This window comes from Felis catus, chromosome C2 (genome assembly GCF_018350175.1).
Source record: "Felis catus isolate Fca126 chromosome C2, F.catus_Fca126_mat1.0, whole genome shotgun sequence".
Classification (NCBI taxonomy): Eukaryota; Metazoa; Chordata; class Mammalia; order Carnivora; family Felidae; genus Felis; species Felis catus.
The window spans coordinates 78,884,504-78,905,038 of NC_058376.1; the positions used below are offsets into that span (position 1 = coordinate 78,884,504).

The window sequence follows — 20,535 nt, forward strand, 5'->3', positions numbered from 1 at the left end:
GGCCATTTTTACTGTTGAGTGGGGGCTGAGTGGCTCAGGTCTCTTGGCTCTCGGGCTGGTGTTCTTGCTTCCACAAGACAGTAGTGGAAATAATGGAGGAACGAGAAGCAAAGGTATCTGCTTAATAGTTCAGGTGGGTGTCAGGGCCCCTTGTGGCAAATATCTGAGGTTCAGAGGACTGAAGAGAAGATGGATCTGACCCAAGGATTTGCTACTTATAGCCCCATGTTTTTCACCTTTATAAATTCAGGGCCAAATCCAAGAAGAGGAGAATGGATAAGCTAGCTGGAGCTATATTCATACAGTGGGATACTGCTCAACAACAAAAAGTAACAGGTCACAGATACAACAACATGGTGGAGTGGATGAATCTCAAAAACCTACAATGTTGAATGAAAGAAGCCAGACAACAAATAAACATGGCATGATTCCATTTATTTGAATTAAAAGAACAGACAGAAATAATTTATGGTGACAGAGGTCAGAAAGTAGTGGTTTCTGAGGAAAGCAGGTGGAAACGGGTTGTCAAGAGTCATGAGGGAAATTTGGGGGGTCATGTATACAATTGTCTAATCTCATCAGTAGTTTATAGGCCATCATCAGAAACACTCATGATCTAAGTATCTTACTGCATGTAAATCATGCCTCAATTAAAAATGAGGCAAAGACAATGGGGCACAGGTGGCTCAGTAAGTTCAGCATCTGACTCTTGATCTTGGCTCAGGATCCATGATCTCATGGTTCATGGGATCGGGACCCGTGTCTGGTTCTGTGCCTGGAATTCTCTCTCGCTCCCTCTCTCGCTGCCCCTCCTCTACTCATGTACTCACATGCATGTTCTCTCTCTCTCTCAAAATAAATAAACTGAGAAAAAAATTTTTTGGATGAGAAAAAGGCAAGAAGACAACAAGAAATGTAATACATGATATTATAAATAAATACATCATGTTATACCAATATATAATAATAAAATATAAATAAATATAAAGTATATAAATAAAAATAGGGAAGACCTTAATTTTATGGCTCATTTAACAAAGAGGAATGTCCTACCTAGGCAAGGGCTTAACTCTCTAAATGCAAACAAATGGAAATTGTGTCTTTTCTTTATTTTTGTTTTAAGAATGAACATCATTAGAAACGGATGCTCTATTTCTTTGCTGCCTTAAATAGCTCCTATTTATAACTTAACCTTTTTTTTCATAATGAAATCTGTGGCTCTTTCAATCAACTCTTTACATAGAAAAGTTAAAAAACAATTTTAGAAGAGGAAGAGATATTTGAAATCATCTGGTTCCAACACAATGGTAGTTGAGAAGACTGATTTAGAAAGGGCAGGGTGACTTTCCCAGGAAAGGCAGGACTAGAAATCAGTTTTCTAAGTTCTCAGGATGAGCTCTTTTCACTGTACCATGCTGTCCCAGGGCTCAGAAAGATGCCTTGAAGCTAGCTGGCCTTCCACATCCCACTTTTACAAAGCACTATTACCAATAATAAATATTAAAAGCAGAAAGAAACAAATTCCAGATATTGTTTTTCTAATGTGCCTTCCATGTGAAAGACAAAGAATCCATAAACATTATGACTTGTGAACATATTTTAACACTAGGGTGGTCTTAATGAAGGGCCTAGAGCATAACAGCCCCGAATCTTCCTATTCCTGCTGATGAGCCAGGGACAATCTGTTGACCCCACAGCCCCACAGCTACCCCTTCACTGGGGCCTGAGAGGAGGACAAGCCAGTCCCCAAAGAGCACACTGTTTCCCAAGTGGTCTGAATGCCTGCCACATCAGATTGCTTCATCATTAGTGCAAACCTAGCCCGAGCTTGCTCAGGAGGCCTGAGGGAGCCAGAAACAAGGCCGGAGGTGGAAAACAATGTCACTGGATTTCAGAACATGCTGGGGTGCTAGTATTGGCTTGTGCAATTCCATATCACGGGCAAATCGCATCACCCTGGTTTCCTCATCTGTAAAATGCAGATAGCGGGGTGCCTGGGTGGCTCAGTTGGTTAATCGTCCGACTTCGGCTCAGGTCATGATCTCATGGTTCGTGAGTTCGAGCCCCGCGTCAGGCTTTGTGCTGACAGCTGGGAGCCTGGAGCCTGCTCTGGATTCTGTGTCTCCCTCTGTCTCTGCCCCTCCCCTGCTCATGTTCTGTCTCTCCCTCTCTCAAAAATAAATAAACATTAACAAAACTTTTCAAAATGCAGGTAATAATGTCCCTTTGTGGGGCTGAGAGAACCAAAGGACTGAAAGTCCAACCCTCCTCAAATGCAAGGATTCACTGTTAAAAGAGGTGGCATAATGTCCTCCTCCAGCCTCAAGAAGAGCAATATGGCTTCCTTCTCCATTTCCAATATCTGGCCCTCTAGGTCTGAGAGGAAGATGTGGCTGAATATAGGTAAAACACAGCCTCCAGTGACCTCAACTATCCCTTGAATTCACAGACACTGATTCCCAAAGAGCCATGGGGTGCCACAAAGATCTGAACATATCGCTTCCTGTGCCCGCCAATAGCTGGAAAAAGGAAGAAGGGAAATCTTGAACTTTCTAGACTATAAGGTAATAGAAAAACATGGGGCTTGGGAAGTACCACCTCTGTCTAGTGATAAATCTTTATATCTCTAGGCCTTCTAGGAACTAGGACTGGAATAATGCCAATTACCTGAAACTAACTAGATGGGTGCATTTTTTTCATATCTTGCATGTAAAGCAGAAATTTATAAATTACTATTTGTGGATGGTAAAACTGAACTTCAGAAAAGTAAAGTTCTCATCCTCAGTGGGTGTATGACATTTTAGTGGTGAAGCTGGGTTTTATATTCAGGCCTGTCTGATCCATTCCTATGGCTTCTCCCTGCCTCTCTTTTGCTGTTCACTCAAATCACCCTTTCAAGCAGATGTGCTAGCCCGGTCTTGGCAATGATTCCTGCATCGATTGCTAGTCCTAGAAGTGATGTGCAAAATGTTTGCTGGAGCCTTGAGGGCCCTAACTATAGAATAAACATCAGTTATCCTCATTGACCTCATAAGGGAGCTGTGGGTTTTGAAATCTAACCTAGAGTAACAACTGATGCTTGCAGAGAGCTTTTAGATATTTAGATAAGACTATTATAGCACCAATAAAGCCATTTCCCTGTTTGTACCCAGACTGTCTGCCAGTTTCAGAGTTTAAAGCAGCTTTGGTAGCCCGAGTGCCTTTTCCTGCTTGTAGGTGCAGTCGGGGTTCTCTCTTGCCTAGAGAGTTTCAGGTAAAGCAGGAAATCCTCTGGTTATTTTCATCAAGTTAGTGAGAATGCAGAAGTGTGGGAGATACCACTGCAAATTGCGACTCCCTTCCCCCAGTCGTAGCTTCCAAAGTCTTATGAAGACATCGCATTTCAGATTTTCAAATGAGTAACGACAACCACTCGTGTGAAACAAACTACTTCCAATCCAAGGAGCAAAGTTCTCGAGAATTCTGAGAGAAAGAGGAGACTATGAGGGGCGAGGGATGGGGCAGGCCAAGCCTTTCTATATGACTGATTGCATCCAGTGTTTAGGAAAGCCTTGGGAAAGAACACGGGTGTATGAGTTTCAAAATGTGGGTTTGAATCTCCCCCATTATTTAGGAGGAGACTTAGGTCACACAGTCCTTTATCTTCCTAGGATCTCTCTTTTACCCTGCAAAATGTAGATTCTGATGCATCCAACAGTAACAGAATACTAAAGTAAAAGAGAACATTGCTTTTCATGCTAGAACAACATTAAATAATATTAGCAATAATAGCATGGCAAAATAATGAAACATTTTGTAAGCCATAAAATGCTAAATAAATATTTGCCATCATTGAAATTGTTATTCATGGAAGCTTCCTGGCCAAACAAGACCTGGAATAGGAACGGCTGGAGATAGTGTTTTGTCTTGTTTTTTTTCTCCCAAATAATATGACTTTGCACAGATTAATCTCTGTTCCAGAGCTGTTCCATATTTTCCTGAACTCGATAGAAAGAGAGACAAGATTTCCAGGGGTCCTCACTCTCCTGAAAATCATAGAGCTAAAAGGATGCTGTGTTAGGATTCAGATCCAGATCTTATAAAACCAAGGCAAGGTTCTCCTCATTTCATTACTATTCTGCCTCCCTTTCTTGACTCTTGAGGAATGATCCCTTTATATTTCTGAACTCATTCCTGTCAATATTTTTGTCTTTCTCTCAAGGTAATGACAATATTTAGAAAGGCCTTAAAGATGGAAAAGATTCTCAAAAGCAGGGATGCAAGCATAGAAAAAGCAAATGAGGACTTTAATATGTGGTCATTGGCCATCAAATTTGAAAAAGGGGTAATTTCAAGATTTATCATAAAGTATGAACAAAGTCAACAGAACAGACTGGATTTCCCAGTTGGTTCTGAGGGTGACTATTGTTATTCTTTCCTCTGACCAAAAGCAAACCAATTTGGCTGTGAGCACAAAGGACAGAGGTCTCGTCTGTGATTAAAAACAGCAACACTTGAAATCAAACAAGTCATCTGGATTACTTCTGAGCTCTTCTCTGTCTTTAGAATCAGTCTAGGAACAGTCACAAAACAGAGTGAACCAAATATTGAACAACATACTGTTAATACATACATACTATTTTGACCAAGGATAGTGCAAACTCCTAATTCATTCACCAACTATAAAGAAAGCAACTCCATCAACTTCCTCATATGTAAATAATAAGCATTTTGAGGGGATTTCTAAAAGCCCAGGCAACTCTGGGAGCCTAGGATTTTATACCACACAAACACAAAGGCAGGCAACCACATTGGCCAGGAAACCCGTGAACGGAGTCTCGTGGACCCAGAGCCATTGGGGGGGGTGGGTATGAAAAGATTTACTCTGTAACTGAAAATATTTTAATTTCTATTCACTTAGGCTCTTACTAAAAGTAACGCAAACCATTTATTGAGTGTTAAAAGGCAATACGAAATACGTCCCAATTAAATGTCTTATGAAGACCTAGGCGGTGCGTCTAATAGAATTAAGCAGCTCATGGATTCAAACTGGAAGATTCACGCATGCGTTCATTCATGCATTAAGCCCCCATTGTGTGCAAAACATAATTAGGAGCCCTGCGGGGATAGACTGCAGAATCAGACCACGGATGCCGCCTCATCAGGTTGCTCCTTGCTCTTTGCTCTCGCAAAAACAGTACGGAGGAACTCCACACAGGATTGGAAAGCTGACAAAACTGAAAAGTCACGGAGCACCAAATGCTTATTGTAAAAGGCGAGGGCAAATAGAACAGCCCTAAGACCGGCATCAATTATTGCTATAGAATATGAACACACAGGAATGTTTTGTGTTTGCCCTCCTCCAAGCCTGTAGACTAAAGAAAATAATCTTTCATTTTATGCTTAAAGGGACAACATCAAAGAGTTTAGGGCTCAAGATGTGGGGATGCCAAAGCTCACACAAAGAGAAATCAAAACAGTAGTTTGGCAGTAGAAGCTTTTGATACATTTTCTTTATCCTCCCCCTTCTTTCAAGAAAATTAAAATAAACATTTCCTGGAGTGTTGAAAAACCTAACATGACCCTACAATTCTGGACAGAAAGTAATATATGAAATTTATCTGAATTAAAAGACAAATTGCCTGAAAGCATTTGTTCTAAATCCTAGCAGACAGGTGTTCACACAATATGCAACAAAGCCCTTGTTTCCTTATCAAAAATGTAGAGACGTGCACAGGGAAAAGATGCGCATGTGAGACCATTACAATGGTTTCTCTGGAACATATGCCATTGTTCTTGCCTCTGAGGACTGGGCAGGGGCTCGCCCTTGATTCAAGAACCGCTACCATTTTATGGACCCCTGTGCCATGAGGTGGGAGTAGACATAGCCACCTGTCCACAGATACCTCTGCTGATACCACAGTGAACAGGGCCCTTCCTCATAGCAGTGGATGTCCCTTCTGGAAGCCACTGCTGATGGCTGGCTAGAGCTCTTTTTCATTTGTCTCAGAGTTTATTCCTTAGTGGTGTCAGGACTCAGTGAATAATGCCTATATCTAATACTGGATTAAATGTGCTTCCTTGTGGGCCAAAGGATTCAACAAACTAGTACGTGTGCCTATGATACAATGATAAAAGGCAGAAAGGAAAATATGCAAAACCAGGCAGGAGTTCTGCCATAAACTCTTTCTAGGACTTTCAGCAAGGCAATGGCCCCTCTCAGGGTTGAGTCGCTGCATCTGTGACACGGGAAGGCTGGAACAAATTCTGTCAAGCTTTGTGAATTGTAATACTCATTCATCTCTGAACGACTGGGACACAATCCATCTATAATTTGGGAGCTGCCCACATGGATTTTCGCAGATCGTTCAAATCCTCTCACTTGGTTTCTCGGATGTTATGGCAAGATCTAGGATTGCATTATCTGGGGAAAAATGTAACCTCTGAACATTCTTTTCTTTATGAAGAGACAGTTATGGAATATCAGTATTCTCCAAGACGTTGTGCCAGGCAGTGGGGTCACAAGCAACAAAACAAACAGGTTCTCTGCATCGCCAAGAGCTCACCACCGGGTGGGGCGGGGCGGGGTGGGAGTGGGAGAATGAGGAATTAAACAGATCCATTAAAATTTCAATGGTGGGTTTTATGGTTGGCTGGTGAAAAATTCTCTAGGATCAAAGATAAGAAAGTAGGTAACTTGCCTCAGAAAGAATTCTGGTAGCATGACATCTGAACCACTGAGAGGGAGGAGCTCCAAGAACTAGGCTCGAATATTTTATCCTAGTACTAGATGAATCTTAGCACTGGATCTCAGGCTTAGATTGGAAAACAGAAACAGAATCCAAAACAGAATAAACAAACACAATCTCCAAACAAATGAAGCAACCAAACACCAAAAACTGAAGTTATCGATAAAAACGCAAAGATACAAAATGCAGCACTGACAGCACATTTCTGTGGGTTCTGACCACACGTGTCATTATGCCGACATGAGAATAGGATATGTACAGAGACAGGTAAAAATTCAGACCAAAGGTAGGAAAGATTTTCGTGGCACCAAATATAAAAGACTACATATACATTTGGCTGACTGTGGACACTTTTTAATGTGTGTTTTTATTTATTTATTTATTTATTTATTTATTTATTTATTTATTTTAATTTTTTGTTTTTAACGTTTATTTATTTTTGAGACAGAGAGAGACAGAGCATGAACGTGGGAGGGTCAGAGAGAGGGAGACACAGAATCGGAAACAGGCTCCAGGCTCTGAGCTGTCAGCACAGAGCCCGACGCGGGGCTCGAACTCATGGACCGTGAGATGATGACCTGAGCCAAAGTCGGACGCTTAACTGACTGAGCCACCCAGGCGCCCCTAATGTGTGTTTTTAAAAGGAGGAGTTTCTGTGAAGGATTTTGGTTTTAATAATGAGACATTGGTCTTGTTCTCCCTAAAGCGGGCAAAATAAATCTATGGCGACACACAATACTTTTAATGGTAATAATACAGTGCAATATAAACAAATACAGGAGTTATACTATACCCTGAAAAATACAAGTATAAACAATACAAGTATTTTCTGTTCCAAATGAGGAGAATCTCAAATAAGCAAAGCATCCATACAAAAAGAGTTAACGGGGCTTTCTAGGACATCCTCAAACAGACAGATTAAGCCCCTCCATAATTCTCGGGTTCTGGGGGGATTAATTTACTTCTTCGAGGTCCATGGTTGTAGAAAGGACTGTAAAGAAGAGAAATGAATTTTGGGCTGACAGAGAGTGTAAAGGGCCTGGATTTGTAAGTGAAGACATTTTGCTTGGTGAAATCTTTCATCAGATAAACCACCAAGGCTCCAGCAGCCCTTCAAGAACAGAGAAACATGTTCAAACCAGTTTTGCCTGCAGACAGAGCGACGCTAATTGCTTTACCCCGATTCTCTTGCACCTTCTTGCATGCAGAAGCATAAAAATAGCCAAGCTGTGTTCTCTGCCTCTAGGATCCAACCCTCCACCTGTGGAAAGGAATTCAAGTTTCAACGTTGTCTCACTGCCACGGTTTTCTTTGGAGCCTAATTATCAACTAAGTTTGATGACAGCGTAACTGGCTCCAGGGGCTTCTTGTTCCTTCCAAACAAAACAAAAAACAAATTCCTGAAGCAAGACCTGAAATGTACCGCCGGGAATCCAGAATCAGTGATGCAATTCCAAACTGGGGCTGGTCTCCTTATCTTCACATCAGCAACTTCCCTGGAGAGCCTGTCTCCCTACATGTGGACCAACTTCGACGAATATTTACTGACAAATGACTATTATTTTAATAATCATAATCATTTGCAACCGTTTGTTGAGCTGCAGCCAGTAACACTTGCATAGACATTATCTCACTTGATGGCCACAACCCTGCGAGGAATGTGTGCAGAGCGGGGCTCATTAAGTTATTTAACTGGGTGAAGGTTTACACTGCTGGTGAGCGAGACGACTGGGAGCCAAGAGATCCTGGGTTATGGACCTGTCACATCATTCCCCTCCAGTCCCTCTGTGATGGAGCAGGCAGACATGGGCTGTTCGCCATTTGGGATGGTCCAGGACTGACAGAACAGCATACCTGGGATCCATGGCATATCATGGGCTGTGTCTGCACAGTGTATTTCCCTTAGAAGAGTGGAGCTTGACAGCATGCTAACCTGTCTAACACCTCAATGGGCTGCCCTATGAAACGGTAGCTCCCCATCCCTGAAGATGTTTAAACAGAACCTTGATAACTAACTGCTGATTTGGAAAACTGTAGGAGACTCCATTATTGGGGGAGGATCTCCTAAATAGCACCCATTTAGAAAATAGCAAGGAGTATTGTATTAGCTTTTGATGGTGGCCTAACAAGCTCTGTGGCTTGAAACAACATATATGTTTATCTCATGCTTTCTGGGGTCCGTGCGTGGTTTTACCGGGTCCTCTGCTCAGAGCTTCACAGGCTGCAATCAGGGTATTGTTGAGATGTACGTTCATCGGGAGGCTTGACTAGGGAAGATTCTGTCCCCAAACATTCCGGTTGTGGGCAGAACTCATTTTCTTTGGTTGCGTGGCTCTGGCTATATCTTGGCTGTTAGCTGAAGGTCACCCATTTAGTTCCTAGAGGTAGCCTACAGTTCCTAGAGGCCTTATTCTAGGAGAATAGGAGAATATTCTGGAGAATATTCTGGAGAAGTTCATGGGCTCTCCAACATGGTCACTCACTTCCTCAAGCCTTACAAGAAGAATCTTTTATACCAGTCCACTGAGATCGACTCTGACACAATGAGTAATCATGAGAGTCATATCCCAATGCCTTTGCCATCCTCTATTAATTAGAAGCAAGTTACAGCCCCCACCTGTACTGAGGAAGAGGGAATTACACAAATAGGTAAACACCAGGAGGTATCCCATTACAGCCTGTCCCCCAAAAGTATCTCTGTAGAAAATCTAAGATCCTTTGCAGCTTGTCTTCCAATGTCTCAGAATAAATATAACATCTTTCCATCCACTGAAGCTTTATCAAAATCTAAAAGACATGTATTTATAATCTTAAAAAAAAATTTTTTAACATTTATTTACTGTTGAGAGACAGAGTGCAAGCAGGAGACAGGCAGAGAGAGGGGGAGACGCAGAATCTGAAGCAGGCTCCAGGCTCTGAGCTGTCAGCACAGAGCCCGACGTGGGGCCCAAACCCACGAACCGTGAGGTCATGACCTGAGCCAAAGTTGGACACTTAACTGACTGAGCCACCCAGGCGTCCCAACGTATTTATAATCTTTATGAGAGAGACCCTCATTGTTGTTCTAAGGGGAGGAAGTGGTAATGCGTATCCAGAGAGTGGAGTGCTTGGCCCATATGGTCTGCAGTAGTCATCTTTATGAAGCATATTAAGGTATATGTAGCTTGGCACATTATCATAATAGAGGGAGGTGCTGCTTCATCACAGAGCTAGATTGAGACTCCAAAGACTTGGGTTTTCATCCAGATCTCCTATGGAGTCATTGTGTGATCAAGTCACATCAGAATGTTATGATTCTAAAATTAGGTTAAGGAACACCCCATAAATGCTGACAGAGCTCTCTGACCTGAGTCTCTACCCCATCTATACCAAGAAGAAGGAGGCTAGGCCCACAGAGTTCTCTGATCACCTTCCAGCCCCCTGTTCAGAAAGCTCATCATCCTCAGGCGGCACTGAGAGGGAATGTGCCCAGTTAGAGGCAAAAAATGGCATCTGTAACCCAGGCAGGTGGGATGGGGCTGAGATCTGCCCCTGGATGCTCAGTCCTCAAAGAATCAGGACCCTCTACCAGCTGTTGGACAGCTACTGCCAGAGAAGCCCCCTATCCCTGATGCTGGGTGTGAATCCCTTGAACTCTAATCCCTAATTTTGCTCTCCAGACAGAAGTCAACATGGCCCTATGCATAGTACACCGTGACTCTTTTAGTCTCTGCACCATGGCTGGTTTCAAAGCTACAGGATGGTGCCATGTCTGTTAGGATGCACTGCTCATCTTCCTCCTCTCCGTTTGCCAACTCTGATGATCTCCACCAAAATTCACTGAAACACTGAGCTCCTGCCTGGTGTCATCTTCTAGCAGTCCCAGGTGCATTCTGGAGGAGCACAGCAGAATGATGATAGAGAAATCTCAGCACTTATGCACAGATTACCTTTGTCATCCAGGCCACAGATCCTTGCTGCAAATATCAGTCTAATTATACATCCCTCTGTTGAGCACCTACTATAAAATATAAAACACTATAGGTTTGGAATTTCACAAAAATCTCTATACAATTTCAGTATTTCCAAATCCCAACGGGTAGCCGATTTGTGACATGGTAGTCAGTTCAACAACAACCCAGGATAACCACGGAATTTGAATAGGTTCTTGGACTCTGCAATGAACTTGGCCCATAATGCTGAGCCTCTTATTACAACAGGACAGATCAACACATCACTTTGCATCACTGGATTTTATGGGTCAATATAGACACCTCTGCAGTTTGCTCAGTGCAGTGAGCAAAAAAAACTATCTTCTTCATTGTTTTTCAAGTATGTGTCTGTTCCTTGGGAGGAGGTATTTTTATCTTTTTTTAAGTTTATATATTTTGAGAGAGGGAAAGAGTGAGAGAGAGCACGTGTGAGTGATTGGGGAAGGGGCAGAGAGATAAGGAGAAAGAGGGAATCTCAAGCTGGCTCTGCGCTGTCAGTGTGGAGCCCAACACCGGGCTTGAACCCACAAACCGTGAGATCATGACCTGAGCCGAAATCCAGAGTCGGATGCTTAACTGACTGAGCCACCAGGTACCCCGGAGCTATTTTTAAATAATATTTGGACTCTGGCGGTTGTGCATACTCTATTTTTAGCCAAAACGTTTAAAAAAGCTTTCATGAATCCTACGTTCTTTACCAGCAGTGCTAATGCTTAGTTATGCCCGAAAATTCTAAAGAGCTTTTCTTTTTCTGGTCTATGTGGAAATCACAAAAACTGTCCGTTTCTTTCCTTCGTATACATCAGTCATTATATTTTTACAGAGCTTATTCATACCTCTGACATTTATATATGACAATTTATACTTCCTGAAATTTCTTAACCAAGTCTTTTAATCTTCAAAATATGCCTGTGAGTCAGGACGGGCAAAGAGTTACTTTTATTTTACAGAAGTGAAAACCGAGGCTTTACGGCATTTCCCAGGGTCATATGGTGAGTACACAGCAAGGGCAGGGTCAGTCAAGTGCCAAGCATACGCTTTTTCCACCCAGTATTGCGGCAGATAATGGGCGTCGGGTCTGCCATTTTTAGCCATTTCACTCCACCTCTCTGAGCTTCTGTTTCCTTATTAGGAACACGCAGCGAATAATACCTGAAGTTTGTGTTTCACACACTTGTTGTAAGGATCATGAATGAAATCTCTTCCACTGGAGAATATGAACCAGTTGTAGAAGCCCGTTACTACTAGAGGCTCAGGGTAGGCATATTGGTATTGAGGCAGGGGCCTCACAAAGGAGCCTGCCGGACAGAAATAGTTAGGTTTGTGTGGAGATGGAACAAAGTGACAGGAACTGGCTGGATCCACAGGAAATGATCTCTGAAAAGCTCCTGTGGAGGAGCAGAGGGGTGGGAGGGTCAGTGAGCCAGGGGAAGGAGTTGGGCATTCTGCAAGAGGTGGGAAGGTATGGTGGTTAGGGGCAGGGAGAGGAGGTGGACAGAATGTAGCTCTCATTTAGATGTGACACAAGAAGGTTGAGAACCAGAGCATTTTCTAACCACTGGCTTCAGCACAAGATTACTGTGCCTGGGAAAGGGGCATCACATTTGTTTGTAATTTAGCAAGCAAATGTAGAATCCTCTATGTGCAGAGGAACTATGGAGGCTACAGAGATCATCAAGATGTGGTCCTTGCCTTCAAAAGTGCACAGACTAGCCGAAAAAGAGACAGATGAAGGTTTTTGAGAAAAATGGAATGCTATGGGTGTAGAGTTAAGATAATAATAATGATATGCACATAACATATATGCACTGTATATGTTATGTACACAATGTATATACTACAATAGATAGCATTATATTAAAAATAATACAAACTAACAATCATTTAGTGTATATAGCGAACCAGGTCTTGGGTTGAATACTTTACATGCATCATCTCATTTAATCCCCACAATCACCCAAGAAGGTATCAGTTTCCCTTATGATTCCTGACATACAGATGAGGACACTGAGGCACAGTGAGATCTATTAGCCTGTCCACATCACATGACCAGGAAGGATGGAGCTAGGGTTCCAAATCTAGCCCAGGTTGTCCAATTCTGTACTGAGACCCGGAGCCCCTTCTCCTGCTATGCTCTCTTTTCCAACCTAGCTTATTTCTTTCCCAGCACTTACTACCTTCCAATACTCTATATAACTTACCAATTAGTTTATTTATGTGTTTGTTTGTTTATTTATTTGTTTATTGTCTCCTCATTCAAATGTAAACTCCTCAAGGGTAGAACGTTTTGTCTGTTTTGCCCACTGCTTTGTTTACTGCTGTATGCTCAGCAGCTAGATGGTTGGGGCATAGTATGTGCTCAATAATATTTGTTCAGCACATAAATGAATGAATAATAAGAGATCATATTATCACACTGTGGGTCTCACAGCTAAGGGAAAATGTGGCCAGATGCAAACATTTGGAGGGGGAATGAGATGCATCCTGGAAAGGTAGAGAGGAAGGTAGGAGAATGGAAAAAGTTATACAGATAAAGACTGAAAAGCAGGTGGTCGGGAAGCAGATGGGAGGAACAGGGGTTGTTTGCAGGTCAGTGAGAAGGATGATGAGAGAGATTTACAGTCCACATTCCAGCAGGCGCTCAGCTCAGAACACACTCAAAGTTCTGAATTCACTCACGTAATGCTCGCTTACATAGTTGGGGAAAGGAATCTTTCCCCCGCCCTACCATTTGGCTCTTGTTCTCACCCCCTCCTAGCTCTGAAGAGCAAGACTCCCAGTATTTTCCTCTCTACTCCCTTCCCTGTTGAGGGGATGTCAGCCAGCCCCATCTCCCACTTCCTTTCGTGCCGTCCATGACCTGGCGGCCCGAAATTCAGCAATTAAGTCTTTTAGAAGTACAAAATTGAGTAAGACTTGTCTTAGCTCCTTACCCGGGTTTCTGATTCAGCCGTGCACAGCCACCAAATGATGGAAGTAGTCATGTTTCCATCGTAAGTTGCTGCTATTTTGTTTGTACTATTTATATCAGCAAGGAAATAAATGTATGGGCTGACGTGCTGTGTGGCAAATTATCTTCTCACATTCATATGTCTGGGCAATAGAATGTTTATGTCACTCTTATTCTAGCATTGTTTCAAGAGAACATGCTGGGTTGGATGCCAGGTCTGAATTACAATCCTAGCTCTATTATTTTCTCACTATGTGATGCAGACCAGCCACATATAACTCTTAGTTTCCTCAGTTGAAAATGAAGGTGGTATGGGAAGGGACGTAGCGTCCAGATTAGTTGGAAGTTCCTGCCAACTCTAATTTTCCATCCCATTGATATTAAAATATTTCCAATCTCCTATGTAATCAATCTCTTTTCAATGGCTCCCGTCAATGGAACTGTTTGCATCAGCACTCTACACATGGTTCCTGCCATTTATTCATCCATCTACTCATAAGTATTCTTTGAAGAGCTACAGTATGTGAGGAACTAAGCCTGCTTGAAGCCTAATGAGGAAGGGGGCAGAAGGAGATAGGACAGAACCATGCCATCATCATGGAATTTCATATCTAGTAGTAGTGATGTGGCCTATTCAACTCAATAACAAGTATCACAAGGTAGAACATGATTGAGGATGTCATAAGAGAGAGGCAGAGAGACCAAAGTGGGAGTTCAGAGGAGAGAACTGTCACTTTCAGGCAGTACAATGACCTTTTCAGAGGAAGAGACATTTGCGTTGAGTCTTAAAGGAGAGGATACATGCTGGTGGTGGTGGTGATGATGGTGATGATGGTGAGGGAATTCCAGGAAGAGACAATACAAGTAAAGACATGAGGATGGGAAAACCTATTGCTAATGTGAGTGGAGTAAGAAGGGAGTTTGAGGAAATCGACTTAGAAGTCAGATCATGGTGGGCCTAGAACGCCAGTCGAAGATATCTAGATAATACATAATAGAAGTTATTTGACATTGCCCGTAAAGCTACATTCCTGTTTGTATATCACCTTCTGACTATTAAAACGCCTTTTCCAAGAGACATTGACCATGTAGGGCTAAGAGGGCAGAATTTTCCAGATAAGACCTTCAACTAATTACTGCTGAAAGTTAATGGGGCAAGGATCTAAACGGAGGGAGGCAGGATGTCTCCACTAAATAAATAAAAACCAGAGAGTATTTTGTTAGTCCTCTTACCTGAGCCAAACAGAAATCGGATGCATTCTAAAATGGCAAAAAACCTTAGTATATAAGAAAGCATGAGCTGCCCGTTCTCAAGAGGTAACCTGTCCACTGGAGAGGCTAGAAGTGTTTGTAAATGTACTGATCTCTCCACTCAGTCCTGGGCAGCTGCTTCTGTACCAAAATAAGTACAGGCTATAGAGTACGAGCTCTGCTCCACAGAGAGTGGTACATAGAGACCCACGGAGGGGGGGAGGGGGAGGGGGGAGGGGAGAGGCTGAGGGGGTGTTGAGAGGAAAGAAAGGCTAGGTGTGAATATGGCACCAGGTATCCTTGGTAACCAGAAAACATCTCGTATATTCTGTTTGAAAGTTCAGCAGCACATGGAGGAAAAACGTGCCCTACTTCTGTCAACATCTACAGCATGGGAACAGGACATCTTTGTGCTTCAGTCAAGATGGGATCAGAGATCTGAGGCCCTTAAATATTAAGTGTCTGGCAAAAAAAGAGAAACACGTAGAGTTTAATTGTGTGTGTGGGTCGGGGGGGGCAGGGTGGTGGTGTTGGCAGTACTAGGGTGTGGTGGTGACGAAAGCTCTCACAATGCAGAGGTTCAGAGAAAGGTACTGCAAAGGACCCAGACACTGGGGTTAACTGGTTCTGAAGGCAGCATCCAATCAACTCAAGGGTTGGGTGGATAGCCTGCAAGAGAAGGGCCCAACGCAAGTGGCTCACAGTCTCCAAAGACAGGATATGAAGACACCTTGCTATCACCCTCCATTCTACAGATCACAGGATTCTGGGAGAGAAAGAGTAACGGACTTGCTGTGTTCAGTATTGAGCCTATTAGTGTCCTAATACTTAAACAGCACTTATAATGCACCAGGAGCTGTACTTAGACATATGTGTACATATATGCATACATGTATTTATGTATGTGTTATATGTGTGCATGCAAATGAGCATATACGTAGGAATATGTATGTATACGTGTATATGTACACACACATTCTTTTTCTTTTTTTCTTTTTCTTAGAGAGAGAGCGGGGGAAGGAGGGAGAGAAAGAAAGAGAGAGAGAGAGAGAGAGAGAGAGAGAGAGAGAGAGAGACTGACTCCCAAGCACACTCCACACTGTCAGCACAGAGCCCAATGTGGGGCTCGATCTCACGAACCATGAGATCATGACCTGAACTGAAATCAAGAGTTGGATGTTTAACCGACTGAGCCACCCAGGCACCCCCCCCCCAAACTTTCTTTTTAATTTTCATACCAATCCTGTTGTAGGAACTCTTAATACCCTCAATTTAGGTAAGAAAACTTAATGGTCATCATTCTAAGCCTTTATCATAATGTAAACAAATCACTGATGATATTAATAATCAGTATTAGCTTTGGTATATGGTTTTATAGTTCACATAGAATTGTCAAAATCAGACATTTACACAGGATGTGGTGGGGTAGCAAATCAGAAGCAGAGGGGCCAAGGTCTTCTGCTTGTTAGGCATCTGCTTCTGGTCACTGAAGATGGATTTCTGCCAACCTACAACAGCAACATGATTCTCAATGTCCCCTTACCCCTCCTCCCCAGCATGATTAGCCCACTTCACTTCAGACTTTAGAGCCCAGTAAGCCATCATTGCCTTGTCTTTTGATGGCTAAATTTATGAAGTGGACTGTGAGGCTTCATTTTGGGACTCGGATGAATTCAGAGAAATGTGCCAAAGACGACACTGGACATATGGTACTTAAACATGATTGTGACAGAATTCAGAATAAGCAGGCCCACTGATTCCACATCTGTGGTGATGCAGTTGACATGCCATTGAGCACAACGTAACCGCTGTCTCGTGCACGCCACATTCACAGTCTTGCACGCGGTTCAAGGGGAGAAACAGAGTTCTCTAAGGATTGTCCTATGCCCAGCAGTTCACCGAGCAATTCAGAGAGGTATCACCTAAACACAAACAGCAGTTCGCAGTGTTAGGGAGGGGAGTGCCATTCTACATCAGTGCTGGCCCACAGAGTGCTCTGTAATGATGGAACAGCCCTTCTGTGTTGGCCAATAGAGTAGCCACTAGCCAGTGGGCATTTAAAATGTGGTTAAAATTAAACTTAAAATTTTAATTAACTTACATGGAAATAAGCCACACGCAGCTAGTAGCTGCCGTGGTGGGCAGGGAAGTTTTGGATCATGCTGACCACTTTATTCCTACTGCAAGCCAGCTCCTTTGGATCTCACATCACCCCGATGAGTGAGTGTTAGAGGATAGGAGTGGGGCTACCCGTGATAATTGCTTGCTCAAAATCACACGGCCATTTCACAGTAGAGCCAGGATTACAACACAAACCTCCTGATTATTCTGGCTCTTCTTCCACTTAAATACATCTTTCTGAGATTAAAGTATGATACAAATAAATGGATTATTATAAGTTGAGTCATGGCCATGAACATTCTATTTTCTCCTTCAATTTAAGGAGTTTGGTAGCAGAGTATCCTGAAAGTCCAATGGTTACAAAAATTACCACCAACAACAAAAAAGTCAGCCACAGGGAATGGGTTGATACATATAGGGTAGAATATAAAGTTTATCACTAACAAATACCAGAACTGACAAGTTGAAGACATAATCTGAGAATCCGATATTAAAGGTAATTAGCAGCATGATTGTTTTGGACAACAAAAAACATGCTAAAAAAAAAAACCCATTAGAATCTTTACTAACTGACTACTATAGCTTTACATGTTACCTCTGTTACTCTTTGACTGTATTTAACTTCATTTGTTTTCGGTGTTTCTATACTAAAGCAGTTACACAGATTTTCATAAAATCTAGAAGTATTTTGGAGTCATGGGAATGCAAATAAGCCTCAGCAAAACAAAACATTTTAATTTGTTTTACTTGTTCTTTTTTTATTAACATTTACAACACAGAAATTGTGTTTGTTTTTTTCCTCCCCCCACCTCCCAAATCTGTACCCAATAAAAAATGTTTCCAAACTGGGATGCCAAGTTTCCATTCAAATCCCATTTTATTTTATATCCCTGGGTGAACCCTCCTTAAAATGGAGATTTATCTACTGTTGCAACAGTGAGATAAACCACCCTGCAGTAATCTGAGCCCACTAAGCCTCCACGACGTTGGGAAGGGGTCCTTCAGAGGGAGATCCTTGAGCAAAGCCAGTGATGCCCTCTCTGGCTACTAAAGAAAGTTGCTTACAATCCTGAAGACATTTCTTCTCACTCATCTCTTTTAGAAAGGCTGGGAAATTTCACACCTCTTTGCCACATTATCTTGATTATTATCCTGGCTTGCTTCTCGAAGGCTTGGAGACTGGCTGGAATTTTCAACGGGACACTCAGAAGGAAGCAACCGAATCGTGAAATGTTCAAGGAGGACCTTCACAGAAGAAGACATGTGAACAAACCTGTGCCCAAGCCTTTGTGTGGGACTGAGCTACCCTAGGATACGGTTGGCCGCTTTCTGTACGAAACAAACAAAATGCAACACAAACAAAAGGCACCCCCAACCCCCAAACACACAAAACCATGAGGGGGGATTTAGTCTGGAGGGATTTCACACTGAAAAAGAAAGAATTTCTTGTACACATGTTCTCCAATTTTAGACACGACGCCTTCCTGGACATTTTGTCATAAAGCAGATGACCAGAAGTGACAGCTCAAGGAGCATCTACTGAAGGTCCACTATGTTCCAGGCACAACGATAATCTCTGCCATGTTCACATGGCCTAAAATTGATCCCTGCCTCAGAAGGGGTCAGGCAGTAAGAACAGAGAAAAGTGTTTACAAAGCTGAGGCACAGGAGCAGACCAGCAGAGTGGCGAAGAGAGGGGACTCTGGGACATTCTTCGGACAACTGAGTGTGAAACACAATCATATATTGCCCAAGCTCGTGAAACAGATGTTTTATTGTTGCCTACTTCCAGGCAGACTATCAACATCTGGTGAACATACACCGTGTCATCTTAGATGACCCACATCCCAGTGGGATTTTAGTGTTCCTGTCCATCGGCTGCTTCCACTGTCATTCTTGACCTATTTGTCCCAGGATTTGGCTCAGACCTTCCTGAAGCCTCACGCCTCCAAATCCAGGCTCACTTCTCCCGGCCAAAGAAGTGACCTTAACTTCTTATGCCTGAGAAGACACTGTTCACAGGCCACTATTGACCAATATTTCAACACTCAAAGAGTTCTTGTCATCATTTCATGACCTGTCCCTTCCTTTTCAGAGGAGGAAGTATGCCCAATCATTCCCAAGATAACCCTGTCAGTTAGAAGGGATACTTTCAGTGCTAAGGTTCAATGCTTCTAAAACCCAGAGCAATTCTGTATTAAGTTCTGTATCTTTAAGAAGAGCAGAGAATAGCCATTCTTCCAAATGCTGGAAAGAAATAAGGCACTAGGGAGCTCTTAGGAAGCCACTTTCCATGGACAAAGCCCAGCCCTCATAGAAAGGGATCAGACATCACTTGATTTATTCCCAAGGTAAAAACTGGATTAATACTCCCCCCTAAATTGTTTGAGAGTGTTTCCTGCAACCTTAATTTGTAAGAATAGAGGAATAAATATACAAACCATGGTGTATCCATGTATTATAAATGTTATACAAGTATTTTTTTTAATGTTTATTTTTGAAACAGACACACAGAGAGAGACAGAGACAGAGACAGAGCATGAGTGGGGGAGGGGCAGAGAGAGAGGGAGACACAGAATCCGAAGCAGTCTCCAGGCTCTGAGCTGTCTGTCAGCACAGAGCCTGATGTGGGCCTCGAATTCATGAGCTGTGAGATCATGACCTGAGCCAAAGTCGTATGCTTAACTGACTGAGCCACCCAGGTACCCCAAAATGTTATACAAGTATGAAGAACCAGGTTATTAGAAAAGATTTCTGGTGACATACGGGAAAATATCCATGGAAATAAAACAGGTTAGGAATAAACATACACACAAACTATAACCAATTAAATACAAATATGTGAATAGATATCAAACACATAAACATAAATATGTTTCATTTTTTTTAAAAAAAGAAGAAAAATGGCAGGTTAGCTATTCCAAAATGTTTACAGTAATTAATAAGTGAATTACGGGATTATAGGTGATTCGAAATGTTCTTACCCTCTTATTATTTATTTATTTATTTATTTATTGATGTTTGTTTATTTTTGAGAGAGACAGAGCATGAATGGGGGAGGGTCAGAGAGAGAGGGAGATACAGAATCCGAAGCAGGCTCCAGGCTCTGAGCTGTCAGCACAGAGCCCGACATGGGTCTTGAACTCACGAGCCGAGAGATCATGATCTGAGCTGAAGTCGGACGCCCAACCGACTGAGCCACCCAAGCGCCCCTGTTCTTACCCTTTTAAAGACATGTTTGTGTATAAATGATGAACATTATCACAAAAAAGATGTAAACCAATAATATTGGAATCACTTAAAAAGCTTTAACAATATTGATGTCTGGGACCCACCTCCAGATACTCTGTTATGTGGTCTGGGGTGCTAAGTATCAACTTTAAAAGCACCCAGTTAATTCTAATGTTTAGCTATAAAGGGAACTATTGTAAAAATATGTTTCTTTTCAACCATATGCTTTATGTATTTGAAAAAAACTTTGGCTTGTATTGCAATTTAAAGTTACATTCATTAG

General features: G+C 42.4%; 1 protein-coding gene and 1 long non-coding RNA gene across 12 annotated transcripts in view; one reads left to right on the forward strand and one right to left on the reverse strand.

Annotated features, from left to right (window-relative positions):
* The window catches only part of LOC101096257 (LIM domain containing preferred translocation partner in lipoma), a 692,709-nt gene that overhangs the window by 49,513 nt on the left and 622,661 nt on the right, over nucleotides 1-20,535 (reverse strand). The gene's annotated exons all lie outside the window — the stretch shown is intronic.
* On the forward strand, nucleotides 2,275-19,486 carry LOC123379756. The gene is made up of 2 exons (XR_006584636.1): nucleotides 2,275-2,564; nucleotides 18,124-19,486. It is a non-coding gene; the product is annotated as an uncharacterized LOC123379756 (long non-coding RNA).